Raw genomic sequence first — 14,975 nt, 5'->3', positions numbered from 1 at the left:
TTATGGCTTCACATGTGTCTAGTTATCTTCAATTTTGTGTTGGTCATTGTATTTGGAAAGCCATTTGTAGAAAATATTTCTGGTTTATATCTTCCTCCGAAGAAGATTTTCTTTGCTTTTTCTTGGCATGTGGGAGCACTAGCAATCCATGACCACATTAATCCAAATTCAGAGTTTGATATATTCTGCAATGCATAAATGACTTGAAGCTAGGCAGCAACCCATTGTAGAACTGGCTTACTTCCAATGCAATTCCTAAAGTGCAGCTCTTTGAGTCCCAGTCTAAGTGAGAGTTAGTTTATCAAAATGTCTACGCTTTGTGAGCCCTGAACTCTAACTATTGTCTCTAGTTCTAAGTGTCACCAAAAAGCAGCTCAGCTGATTTCCTACCTTTCAGGATTGGCAAGTACTTTACAGGTGAAGACAATCCAAGGGCCAGAATTATCTCTTTGAATTTTGGGCTGGTAATTACTTAATATATTGTTAGCTCTTTAATACTTTTAAAAGATTTCTAAAATATGAAATCTAGTTTTTAAGTTAATTTTAGTGGGAAAGTGATTTCAAATTACTTTACCATTAACAGAAGCAGAAGTCCCATATTCCTTTTAAATGTAAATATTCCATCATGTAACCTCCTTGGGCATTTTTTCCTGTGAAATTATTGTTACACACACACACACACACACACACACACACACATAACCAGGAATAGAATTTCTGGATCATAAGATATAGTATCTTTAACTGGAGTAGATAATAGTAAACGGCTTTTCAATGTGGTATACTACTTTATACTCCCATCATATTATATGTGTTCCCAGATATTGCAAATTCTTTTAGTATTAAAGACTTAAAAAATTTTGCCAATATGGTGGGGTAGTTGTATTTCATTGACATTTTAATTGGCATTTCCAATTTTTAATTTGATTGAACCCCTTTGTGTATTTTTATTTTCCATTTGAATTTTTTTCTTTTGAGTAGTGCCTGTTATCTCTTGCTCATTTTTAAAAATTGTATTGTTTGTTACTTTCTTACTGCTATGTATGATTCTAGATCTTTGTCTCTTAATTGTGCTGCAAATATCTCCTCCCACTCTGAAGTCTTTTTCACTATCTTAATGGTATTTTGGGGTGAGCAGAAGTTATTCATTTTATGGAACTCAAATTTATTAATCTTCTCCTTTATTACTAATGCTCTGTAATCTCCTGAGGTCAGAAGATATTGTCTGACATTATATTTTAAATATCTTTTAATTTTGTTTTTCAACTTCAGGTCTTTAAACACTTGTAATTTATTTTTGTGTATGGTGTGATTCATGGGTTCAATTTCACTTTCTTTTTCTAAAATGGATATCTGATTTTCCTACCACTGTTTATTAACAAGACCACCTTTCCCCACTGCCCTGTTTGTAAGTAGAGGAGTGATAAGATGGTAACCTCTGTCATAAATTAAATATTTATATATGTAGGATTCTATTCTGAACTTTTTGTCTTATTCCATTTTTCTATTTGTCTATCCCTGTATAAATACAGCACAATTCTAAATACTCTAGTTTTATTATAAATACTGATATCTAGTAGAGCAAGTCCTCACAATTTGTTCTGCAGTGTGTAATGATTATTTCTTGCCCCTTGCATTTTCATGTAAGTTTTAGAATAAATTTCTCAAGGTCCACCAAAAATAAAAACAAATAACTTTTGTTGGAATTCCAGTTGGAATTGAATTTAAGCTATAAATAAATTAGGAAAGAATTGTCATTTTTACGATACCCAGTCTTCCAATCCCTGAACATCTTATATACAATTTATAAATGGTTTATGCCATAGGGATTTTTAGGTCGAGCAAATGCTAGTAGCTGAGCAACTCTTAATAAAATGTTTCATATATATATTAGATCATCATCATCATCATTATTAGCAGGAACATTTTATGGTATATCACTCTATATCATATTTATATCTCTCTTTACTGTTTCTCAAAAAGTTTGATAATTTTTTTGTAATTTTCCTGATAGAGGTTTTGCGCAAGTTACATTTAATTTATTCCTAGGTACTTGATATTTTTATTCTGTTATAAATGGAATCATTTATATATTCTATATCTGTTTCTTGTGTATAAAAATTAAATTGATTTCTTATATTGATTTAAGTCTAACAACCTTGCTAAACTCTTTAATTAATTCTAATAATTAATCTATAGAATATTTTGGATTTTCTATACACTTAATTTTATCATCTGTTAACAATGACTATTTGTTTTTTTTTTCTTTTCAAGACTGACCTTACTATTTTCTTTCCTTTTTGGACTGTGGGCTAGGGTCTCCTTTAAAATACTGAATTGATATTCTGACAGCAGAACTTTTAACCTTTTTCCTCAACTCAAAGGGAAAGTTTTTAAAGCTTTACCATTTAATACAATGTACACTATAGGTTTTTTGTAAATACCCCTTATCAGGTTAAGAAAGCTCACTTTTGCTCTTAGTGTGGCACAAATTCTTATCATCAATGGGCTTTAAATCAGTGCTTTCTCTACACCTATTGAGCTTAATATATGTTTATCTCCTTTTATTTGTTGATGGAGTGGTGAATTACATTAACTGATTTTTTTAAAATAATGTTAAGCCAACATTTCATTGTGGGATAAAATTAGTTGATCCTAATATGTATTTGTATATTAATAGATTTGGTTTAATAACATTTAAAAATATTTTTGTATTCAAAGAGAGACTTGAAACTCACTTTTTTTTTCTTTTGCGGTACGTGGGCCTCTCGCTGTTGTGGCCTCTCCCTTTGTGGACCACAGGCTCCGGATGCACAGGCTCAGTGGCCATGGCTCATGGTCCTAGCAGCTCCGCAGCATGTGGGATCTTCCCGGACCGGGGCACGAACCCGTGTCTCCTGCATCGGCAGGTGGACTCTCAACCACTGTGCCACCAGGGAAGCCTGAAACTGACTTTTAATTTTCCTTTCTCATGCTGCCCTTTAGGTTTGTTATCAAGTTGATTATAAATGAACTGGGATATAACATGTTTTTCTATTCTCTGAAAGAATTTGTATAAGTCTATGTCTTAGTCTGCCTGAGATGCCGTAACAAAATACCATAGACTGGGTGGCTTAAACAACAGACATTAATTTTCTCACCATTCTTGAGGCTGGACATGTGAGATCAGGGTGTAGCATATTTGGACTAGGGTGAAGACTCTCTTCCTGGCTTTCAGATGGCTACCTTCTCACTGTGTCCTCACATCAAAAAGAGAAAGGGGGGGGGGAGAGAGAGAGAGAGAGAGAGAGAGAGAGAGAGAGCAAGCAAAAGCAAGCTCCCTGGTGAATAAACTCATTGTAATCCAGAGCGTACAATCCCATCATTAGGGTTTCACCCTCATTACTTCATCTAAACCTAATCACCACCCAAAGGTCTCTCCACTAGATACCATCACATTGGGGGTTAGGGCTTCAACATATAAAATTTGAGGGGACACGACTCAGTCCAGAACAATCTGGAAATGTTTCTTCAGTGACTGCATGGTAAACTTATTCATAAAGTTATCTGGACCTGTGGGAAGAATTTTTTTACACTTGATTCAATTTCTTTAAAGGATTATTTAGGTTTTCCATCTCTTCTTGAGTCAAATTTTGTTCAAGATACACTTTTCGGGGCTTCCCTCGTGGCGCGGTGGTTGAGAGTCCATCTGCTAATGCAGGGGACACGGGTTCGTGTCCTTGTCCGGGAAGATCCCACATGCCGTGGAGCGGCTGGGCCCGTGAGCCATGGCCGCTGAGCCTGCGTGTCCGGAGCCTGTGCTCTGCAACAGGAGAGGCCACAACAGTGAGAGGCCCGTGTACCGCAAACAAAACAAGACAAAACAAAACAAAACCCAAAGATACACTTTTCTAGGAACTTATAAATTTGTTCACAGTATCTCCTTTTTATCTGTTTCATGTCTGCAGCATCTGCAGTGATTTCTGCTATTTGTTCCTAATATTCTCTCTCTCTCTCCTTTTCTCCTTCCCTCCTTCACCCTCTCTCTCTCTCTCTCCCTTCTTGGTTAATCTTATCACAGGGTTTGTCTTTTCAAACATATACCTTTAGCTTTGTTGGTCTTTACTTTATATTTTTAAAACATTTTACTAATTTTTGCATTTGTCTTCATTTCCTTCCTCCACATTTCTTTGGTTTTATTTTTTGATAATTTTTCTAACTACTTAGATATATGCTTAGTATGCTTAGTTTATCAATTTTCAACATTTCTCTTTTCTGTTACATGCATTTCCTGCTAATAATATTATTTTACATGTTACTTTATATTCACCCCATAAGCTTTTCTATATAGCATTTGTTATTTACACAGTTCAAAATATTTTCTAATTTCTTTTATGATATTTCTTTGACCAATGTGATATTTAGAACATATTGTTTAATTTCTGAAAATATGGGAAATTTTCTAGTTCCAGTTTCTGAATGATTTCTGACATAAATGCATTGTGGTCAGAGAACATACTTTGTATGGTTCAGATCTATTTAAAAAATATTGTGAAATATGAATCACACACAAAAAGTGCATAAAATAGCTATATAGCTTAACAAATTATTAAAATGTGATTGCTCATGTTACTACCACACAGTGTAAGCTACAAAACAATGCCAAACCCCCAGAAATTACCTTGTGCCCCTTTCCAATTTTCTCTGTGTTTCTAATCCTTTGATATTTGTTGATGTGTACTTTATGGCACAATAGACAGTTTTCTAAATGTTCCACGTGTGCTTGAAAAAAATATGTATTCTACAATTGCAGGGTATAATGTCCATAGGTCAATTTTTTAAATTATGTTTTAAAATCTCTACAGCCTTACTGATTTTTTCTGTTCATTTTATCAACAACTAAGAGAGGTATATCATAATCTCCCACTATAATTATGGATTTGTCCCTTATTTTGGTACTATCAATATTTGCTTTTTTTGAGGCTATATGACTAGATGCACACACATTTGGAAACATTATTATTTCCTCCTGGAATTTTTCTCTAAATCTTTTATTTGTCTTTTATATACTCTTATATTTTTCTGTGTTTTTATCTCTATTTGCAACTTTCTGTGTATTTTCTCTGGATTGATCTTCCAGTTTTCTACTTTTTACTATTTTACTGCTGTTTCATCTGCTGCCAAACATGACTACTGACTATATTTTTAAATTTTTAAATTTTATTTTTTATACTTTTATAGTATTGAATTTTTATAATTATTTTATATGTTATATTTTTACTGTATTGTATTTTGTAATACTTTTTATTCCTTTAAACTGTATTTAGTTGTTTTTCAAACTTGCTTTTTCACTTTTTGTAGCTTCCTATACTCTGCAGATATTTTATGTATAGTAAGTGTAGTCATATTGTAATCTGTTTGTAATAACATCACTATGCAAAGTCTTGTATTTTCCTTTTCCATGTGTGTTTGGTTATCTTCAACTCTCATTGCTCTTGAAAAATCATTTTTGAGATTCCCCAAAGCTTAGGGTCTAGATACTGTTTTTTTTGGTGAGATAATTTGCTTATACATACTCCAGTGGAGGGTAACAATCTAAGATCATGTTAAACTGATTTTGGAGCTTAAAGGTACAAATTTGCACAAAAACCACAGATGACATTGTAGGGTAGTAGATTCCTTAACCACTATGACATAGTGCGCCCTTAAAAAATAATTTTGATAAATGAAATGATGATTGACAGGAGTTTTGTGGTAAGCAGAATTTCTCCCCACCAGGCAAGGCCTCATTCCCCAGCAGGCAGAAGAAAAACAAGCAAAACACGTCTATAATAGAAATAGTAATAATAGGGATAGTTGTATGTATTGAACACTTACTCTATGCTAGGTACCGTTAAACACAATATAGAATATATTATTTAATCCTTAACTTATTTTGTCCTCGTTTTGCTGTTAAAGGAAGTCTCCATGAGGTCAAGCAACTTGCCTAAGGCATAAGAGGCTAATAAATCGACCTGAAATTCATCCTCTGGTAACTCAAGAACATATGGGCAGAGAAAAAAAAAGTTTCGTAGTATCATCTTTGGCATTTTCCCAAAAAGTACATTAGCATGTTAGTGTAGAAACAGTGGTTGGCAAAGGAAATACCTAAGCATTACCTTGCCTCCCTGACTTAGACAGTTAATTCATTTTATCCAGTCTTGAATAAATTCTCATGCTGCACTAAGCTGTTTTTCTGGGTGAAAGATCATAAAATACTTCTGAATACTTCTGGATTAAAAAAAAGTAAGATACTCTTTTCTATTTGATTAATGTTGCTGCTGCTTAAAGTATTATTGATGGAATTTGAAATGGATAGAAATGCCATTTTTATATTTTCTTAAAGAAGAAATAAGAAAAGAGCAATTGAGAAAGAAAAATAAAATGATTTTTTTGTCAGCTTGGAAGTGAAGCCTTTAAATAGTTGATCCTCTGTTTTAATGGAGGGGTATAAGGACAAATAAACAAGTCAGCCTAAAAATGTGAAAACTCAGGAAAGATATATGATTTGTTAACAGATAATACTGGCATTTTGTGAATCACAGTCTCTCTCTCCCTCTCTCTTTTTTGAAAGGCAGTAATACAGCTGTTTTGAAATCCTGAAAAAGCTTATTCATGTTGCTGCATTGTCTTCTATTGCTAACACTTCGGTACAATTTTTAACATGCAAAATCAGCTGCAGAGTTACTGTGCCTCTGTGCTTGGAAACTCAGCACCACTTTGCTCTGCGTATGTGTCATAATTTCTCATGGATTTTTTATTGTTACCTGGATAATTTGTGACACTGCATTCAGAATTAACTTTCCAAATTATAAATCTGACGGCAGAGCTCCAGTGCAGCTCCCATACTTAAAATCTTTTAGCAGCTTTTCTTTGCCTGCACTATAAGACAGAAATGTTACAGCTAGTATACAATGTCTTTCATTTTTGGCCCCTGGCTCATTCTCCAGTCTCACTTTAAATTTCCTCCTTCTTTATCCATTCATCTGTCCATGGTCAAAAAAAAAGGTACTGATGCACCTAGTGGCAGGGCAGGAATAAAGACGTAGACATAGAGAATGGACTTGAGGACACAGGGAGGGGGAAGGGTAAGCTGGGACGAAGTGAGAGAGTGGCATGGACATATATACACTACTAAACGTAAAATACATAGCTAGTGGGAAGCAGCCGCATAGCACAGGGAGATCAGCTTGATGGTTTGTGACCATCTAGAGGGGTGGGGTAGGGAGGGTGGGAGGGAGGCTCAAGAGGGAGAGGATGTGGTGATATATGTATACATAGAGCTGATTCACTTTGTTGTACAACAGAAACTAACACAGCATTGTGAAGCAATTGCACTCCAATAAAGATCTATTAAAAAAAAAAGGTATAGGCATAAAAAAAAATTTCCTCCTTACTTCCTCTGCCCTCAGCTACACCAAATTATTTGTTATTCCTCAAATGGGCCATGCTGTGTATTACACACGCTGTTCCATCTGTCTGTAATGCCCTTTTTTTTTTTTCAGATTTCCAGATCCAAATTTTCAGATTTCTTCCTTTACCACTAGGTTCCCCTATCAATACCTCTTTGGAGCCCTTAGACCCACCCCAACAGAAAGTGGCCGTATCCTCAGTTCATTAACCCTCCAGGGACCTCACCCTGGCTTCTATATCAGTGCTTCTCCATTGTATTGTAATTATTTACAAGCTTGCTACTGCTTTCCCAGTAGGCCTTAAGCCTGGCACAACAGCAAAAAGCAAAATGTATTTTGTTGGATAAAAAAAAGCGCATGGATGATAGCTAATTCACAAAGGTATTGTAAAATGATATGAAAAGATGGAGAGGAAACCCTTCGTAAGTTATCAGACACTATAGAATTGCTATTTATATATTTATCTATTTTCTGCCCAAATGCTCAGCATGCAAGCCAGGCCCGACCACACCTAAAGACACTTGGAGGAGGGATGAAAATTATGCATTTTTGTGATTGAGCTTGTAAAATGTGCAAGACTATGAGCATAATTGGGAATTTAAAGAATACTATCTGATATCAGAAAGCCTGTTACCTACACTGTGAGATAAGACATAAAAAACAAAAAAACATAAAAAACCAAATCTTTGGATAACAAATGATGCAGGATTGCCTAGTGGATGAATGGGTCTTTGGTGCTATAGGAGTTACTGAGTGTGGCGTGCGAAGGCCGTTATGAGGAAGCTGATTTTGAACTAGGTTTTAGGGAAGATTGAAATGAGAAGGGTGGTGACCTTTTAATTGAGGAGGGGGGTGTACCAAGGCTAAGGAAGGAGCTGCCATGCTTTTTTCTATTAAATTTGTTCTACTGTGGGTGCAATGTCTTCTCTGAGATCATCTCTTTCATGGATTTCTCTGGCATTGATCACATGATAAAATTCTGGGCATTCTTCAAGGTTTAGCTCAAATGTTACTAAAAATACCCAGTGGAAGTAATCCCCCCCTTTTCTTTTCCCCTCTGAATTTCCAAGGGCATATCTTGTAGGACCAAGGTCAACTTTACGTAACAGAACCACCCTCCCTTCCTTCTTAATAGCTTAAGCAATAGAGGTATTTATTTATTTTTTTACCTCTATTACCTCCACAATCATCAAAGACTCAGGCTCCATTTTATTTTTCTGTTCCTCCCGCTTCCACTTTGGATTTTCTCATCATCCAATGTAGCTGCTGGAGATCTGTTAGGTAGTTAGTCAGACATTAGCAGCAAGGAGGTGACAGCAGCGAAAAGACAATAGGGGAATAGTCAAGTTACACCCCAACCATCTGGGGACCCTCCCCTGACCCACCCAGAACGGGCGAAACTATGGTCGGGTGGTGGGCAACTTAACCTGATAGAGAGCGAGCACGGTAACACGAGGGAACTTCCCCGGGCTGCGCATGCCCAGACTAGACAGGCGTATAACCTAGAGTAAACCCAAACTCATTATACCATCAGTATAATAAAATCTGCATGTGGTTTTGCCTCCCGCCCCGTGGGCTTTTCTTAGCGAATCAAGGGTGAGGGCAGGCGCAATAATGAACTTGTTACATAACTTGGGACTGTTAATCAAATAATGATCCCCTGTCACTCATCCATGATCGCACCCCGCCTCCTCGCAGAATGCTCTTTATAAACACCCTTAAGCCTGTACAACAGGGCAGGTTTCACTTCGCAGAAACAGCCCACTCTCCCTCTGAGAGTGTAACTGTGCTTTAATAAACTTTGCCTTGCGCTTAAGCCCGAAGTGGTAGTGTGCAATTCTTTGCTTACTATCACAAGGACCGAGGTTGCTGGTCCGGGTCTTCACTGACCTTCTCGATTGAAGCTATTTGACCCAACGCACGCCAACCCGGTAACATAACCGTCTTGTTTAAGTTTCAGACAGCAGGAAACAGGAAGAGAAGCAAAAAAGAAACATGCCCCTATAAAGAGCTTGCCAAGGAATCCAACTCAACTTTGGCTTTCATTTCATGAACCAGAGCTTCCCATGGCCACATCAGTTGCAAGTGAAGTTAGTAACAAAGCCATACCTAACCACAAGGGTGCCTAAGAACACTTCGAGCTAGAAGAAAAACGGTCTGGTGTTAAGAGGAAGAGGAACATGGATGTTGTATGTCAGTCTCTGCCACAAGCACAGTCTTTTAATGTTTCTTAAGACGTTTATCATTATCTTCTTTTCATGCCAATTATTTGGGACAATGCTTATTCCCGCCCCCCCACCCACCCACCAAACCCTAATTCTCTGAGGGCAAGGGCCATAGTTTATAAATAGTTAGAGGGAATTAGTTAAATCTGTGAAGAGAGAGAACTGGATGGGATCAGGTGGTGTGTGCACTGGAGTACTGGGAGATAAGAAAAGCAATGTAGATTAGGACTAGATTATAAAAGTAAGGAGTAAATAAAAATGCCATTATCTGGGCTTCCCTGGTGGCGCAGTGGTTGAGAGTCCGCCTGCCGATGCAGGGGACACAGGTTCGTGCCCTGGTCTGGGAAGATCCCACATGCCGCGGAGCGGCTGGGCCCGTGAGCCATGGCCACTGAGCCTGCGCGTCCGGAGCCTGTGTTCCGCAACGGGAGAGGCCACAACAGTGAGAGGCCTGCGTACCGCAAAAAAAAAAAAAAAAAAAAAAAAAAAAATGCCATTATTAAAAGTTGTAAGCATTTACCTCAATTTCTACAAAGGATAATTAAGGAAATAAAATTGACCTCTCAATTTATTTGAAGTTTGTGTCAGTGCAGTTACAACTAGCAACTTCATTTTTTCTCCAGGAGGAATAAGTAGCTATGATATTGAACTATCCAAAGTGAAAATGGTAAATAAAGGAAATTAGCTGTGCAAAATCTGGTTGTCAAAAAGTCTACACAGAGGGCTTCCCTGGTGGCTCAGTGGTTGAGAGTCTGCCTGCCGATGCAGAGGACATGGGTTCGTGACCCGGTCCGGGAGGATCCCACATGCCGCGGAGCGGCTGGGCCCGTGAGCCATGGCCGCTGAGCCTGCGCGTCCGGAGCCTGTGCTCCACAATGGGAGAGGCCGCAACAGTGAGAGGCCCGTATACCACCAAAAAAAAAAAAAAAAAAAAAAAAAAAGTCTACACAGAAATGACCCTTCCACATGGGACGTTTCCTTCAAAGAGATAAGATGGAGAACAAAAGAAACAGACATTTACACATTTGACATTTTCTACAAAACTTCCTTTTTTTGGAATCTGCTAGAATGTGCAAGATTTTGCTGTGCTTCATTAAAATATTTATTTTTTATATCAAAGTCCTCATACTAAAAAAGTCTTTCAAGAGCTTTTTAGAATTATGGCCAGCACTTTATTCACTGTGGACAAAGAATCTATTTTCTTAAATCAGTAGCCTTCAAGTTTTTAAAATCATGGACCCTATGGGTAAAACATTTTTTACTCTCCTTACTTATTTATACTTATTTATTTCTAAATTCATGGTGAAATTTATTGTGTATAATAGCAAATATACTCCAATATAGAAATTAAACAAAGGATGATATAAAATATATATTACTAAAATTCCACTATTTTCTTCTTACCCCGAAGTGGATCATCTTCACACCTTTACATACCAGAGAACAAACCTCATTTAGCCGCCATTGCCACCTCCCTTCACCCCTCACCTCTATCCCTTTCTCCCCAGAGAGTTGGGAAGACTATTGAGGTTAAGCAGCGGTTTTCAACTTTTTGGACTCAGGAATACTTTACACTCTTTTTTTTCAATTTGAAGTATAATTGATTTACAATATTATATTAGTTTCAGGTGTACAACATAGTGATTCAGGTATATATATATATATATATTTTTTTTTTCAGTTCTTTTCCAGTATAGGTTATTACAGCATATTGAATATAGTTCCCTGTGCTATACAGTAAATCCTTGTTGTTTATTTTATATATAGTGGTGTGTATCTGCTAATCCCATACTCCTAATTTATCCCTCCCCAATCGTTTTCCCCTTTGGTAACAATAAGTTTGTTTTCTATGTCTGCGAGTCTATTTCTGCTTGTAACTAAGTTCCCTTGTATTATTTAAAAAATTCCACATATAAGTGATATCATATTTTTTTTTCTCTGTCTGACTTACTTCACTCTGTATGATAAGCTCTAGGTCCATCCATGTTGCTACAAATGGCAATATTTCATTCTTTTTTATGGCCAAGTAATATTCCATTGTGTGTGTGTATGCCACATTTTCTTTATCCATTTATTTTTTGATGGGAACTTAGGTTGCTTCCATGTCTTGGCTATTGTAAATAATGTCGCAATGAACATGGAGGGCATGTATCTTTTTGAATTAGCATTTTCTCTTTTCTGAATATATGGGAATTCCTGGATCATTTGGTAGTTTTATTTTTAGTTTTTTTAAGGAACCTCCATACTGTTTTCCATAGTGACTGCACCAATTTACATTCCCACCAACAGTGTAAGAGAGGAATCCCTTACAGTCTTACGAAACAGTTGAGGACTCTGAAAACTTGTTTATGTGGATCTGATCTATAAATATTTATCATATTAGAAATGAGTGCAGCATTCAGCCTTTGAGATATTTTGTTTAGGTTGAAGTAGATCCAGAAAACCTGGCTTCACATGGATATGTCATTGGAAAAAGGAGGACTTCTTGGACCCCTTGGAAAGACCCTAGGAATCCGCTGGGGGTCCTTGGACCACACTGAGAACTGTTGAGATGAAATAATAGGTAGCTACAAAGTGTTAAAAACCAAAAAAAGAATCCAAACAGGATCCCTTTTATGGTGGAGGGAAATACAAAATTTGTATAAATACATTATTATTTGTTTTGAAGACTCAGTTCCATCAGTTTGTAGAGCATATTTTATTATACTGACATCTGTATGCTTCTGTTTAAAATGAGGATCCAGATTGCAAGTCTCGCTTGCAGAGTTCTGAGAAAGAAGAGAGTTCTGTCCAATAGCATCTATAAGTCTGTTAAACATCTACTGCCTGCTTCATTTTAGAAAAGACAACGTCTTTACTTAAAAGTCATATATAAATGAGATAATGAATGTGAAAGTGTTTAATCTCCCCTTCCCTCCCTCTTGTCACAGCCGCTCTGGGTAAAGCCCTCCAGAAAGAAAACTAATCTTTTGAGGAGAGGTCTTTCTTCTAATTAAAAGTATATGTAAACATACATACACACATCCACACCCAAAAATGTCTTAGGAAAAACACATTTTCTTTTTAGCTGACCTGGTAGTCTGCTGAAGGAAGATATGCAGGTTTGGGCCTGTTTTCACTCTTAATTATGATTCAGTGTCATTTATGCAGTTGAAGGAGGCTCAATGTGGCATAAAACAGAGCCTGGCAGAGGACACAAATTTTCATGAGTCCCTTGGAATATTCCTGAGGCCTTTGGATACGGATGGTAACCTGCTAATTCTATGTCTGGGCCACCACCGTTTTGAAGGGACACATGCTTTGCTTAGATATGTCGAATTACATTCCATACTGTATGGATGAAACAGTGCGGGAATCTTCCTCTCCCTTCCTTTAACTAGTTCCGGCCTTTCTTTATGAAGTCACACCACCGTCACATGTAGTTTATTAGTCTCCTATTGCTGCTACATCAAACTACTACAAAGTCATAACTTAGTAGCTTAAACAATACAAATTTATTATTTTACTGTTCTGTGGATCAGACATGGGTCTCAATGGGCTAATATCAAGGTGTCAGTGTGGCTGCCTTCCTTTATGGAGATTCCATTTCCTTACCTTTTCCAGCTTTTGGAGGCCACCTAAATTGCTTAGCTCATATGCTCCCTTCCTTCATTTTCAAGGTCAGCAATGTAGCGTCACTCTGAGCTTTCATATCTTTTTCTAACCTCAGCTGTGAAAGTTTTTCTGTTTTTAAAGACTCATGTGATTAGACTGAGCTCACCCAAATAATTCAGGATTATCCCTCCATTTCAATATCTGTACCCTTATTTACATCTGCAAAGTCCTTCATGCCATGTGAGGTAACATCTTCACAGGGTCCAGGGACCAGGGCATGGACATCTTTGGGGGCCATTATTCTGCCTAACACACTCAAATAAATCTCAGTGGTTTTAGTTTTGTTAACCCCCACTTTTAAACCATCAAAGCAAAAAAGGGAAGCTAGAAGAGGAGAAGAAATCTATGGAAAAATAGTATTGATGTCATCAACTGCAAGTTGGAAAACACATATTTAAAAATCTATTATCCCATATATATTAGGTTAAAACTTTAGGATTCCCTAATCAATAGTGTTTGTTATATAGTCAATTTTACTGTAAGAAAGACAAATGTCTGCACTTCACAGTCAGCTCATGTACCATTTGATTCACTGGTTGCTATGGAGATCACCCATTTTAAGTAAATATTAGACAGTATATAGATCTGCATAAGATGATGTGATGTGAATGGGTATGCATTCTGAGGTCTTTCTTGTTCCTTAAAAAAGGTGTCTTTTCCTTTTATCGATTTTTTAGCTGAACTCTTACCTCATTTTCTTTTGCTTTATAGAACTTTTCAGACGTTAGACTGACATATATATTTTATTTACACCTTAAAATGTCTCTATGAAGATGGAAACTCCCACTTCCTGATTTTGTTCAAATTGTTGAAATTAATATAAAGACAACATTCTTAGACAAATTTTAGGTAGGTTAACTTAAGTTAATTAACGTTATTTAGAGACTGTATTCAATCTGAAAAATATGTATTTTGTTTTTTTCAGATTTATTGAAGTATAATTGACAAATACAGTTGTAATATATTACATGACATCATCCAACGATGATGATGATTTGATATATGTATACATTGTGAAATGACTACCACAATCAATTTACTTAAAATATATACTACCTCACATAGTTACCCTTTTTTAAAAATGAGAATGCTTAAAATCTACTCTCTTAGAGGATTTCAAGTATACAATACAATATTATTAACTATTAACTATGGCCACCAAGCTGTATGTTAGGTCCTCAGAACTTACTCATTTATAACTGAAAGTTTGTATACTTTGACCAATATACCCTTATTTCCCCCATCCCCACACCTCTGGTAACTACCACGCTACTATTTGTTTCTATGAGTTTGACTTCCTTGTTGTTGTTGTTTTTTTTTTGGTTTCCACATGTAAGTGATACCATGTAGTATTTGTTTTTCTTTCCTGGCTTATTTCACATAGAACAGTGCCCTCAGGGTTCATCCATGTTGTTTCAGATGGCAGGATTTTCTTCTTTTTTAAATGAATTTTGAAGGTTACATACTTAATATGTATAAGCATTATATGCAGTTCATAAGTCTACAAAATGCAATATTAATTTGCTGGATGGATCAGGGGTAAACCATGCATAACTTAGATAACTGGCAAGGTTATCATTCAGAATTGAAGGAGAGAGAAATAATTTCTCAGAAAAGCAAAAACTATAGGAGTTCATCACCACTAAACCAGCCTTACAAGAAATGT

Source organism: Lagenorhynchus albirostris, chromosome 5 (assembly GCF_949774975.1).
Source record: "Lagenorhynchus albirostris chromosome 5, mLagAlb1.1, whole genome shotgun sequence".
In the NCBI taxonomy this organism is placed as follows: Eukaryota; Metazoa; Chordata; class Mammalia; order Artiodactyla; family Delphinidae; genus Lagenorhynchus; species Lagenorhynchus albirostris.
The sequence above is the reverse complement of the archived record's forward strand: the minus strand, read 5'-3'. Positions refer to the sequence as shown.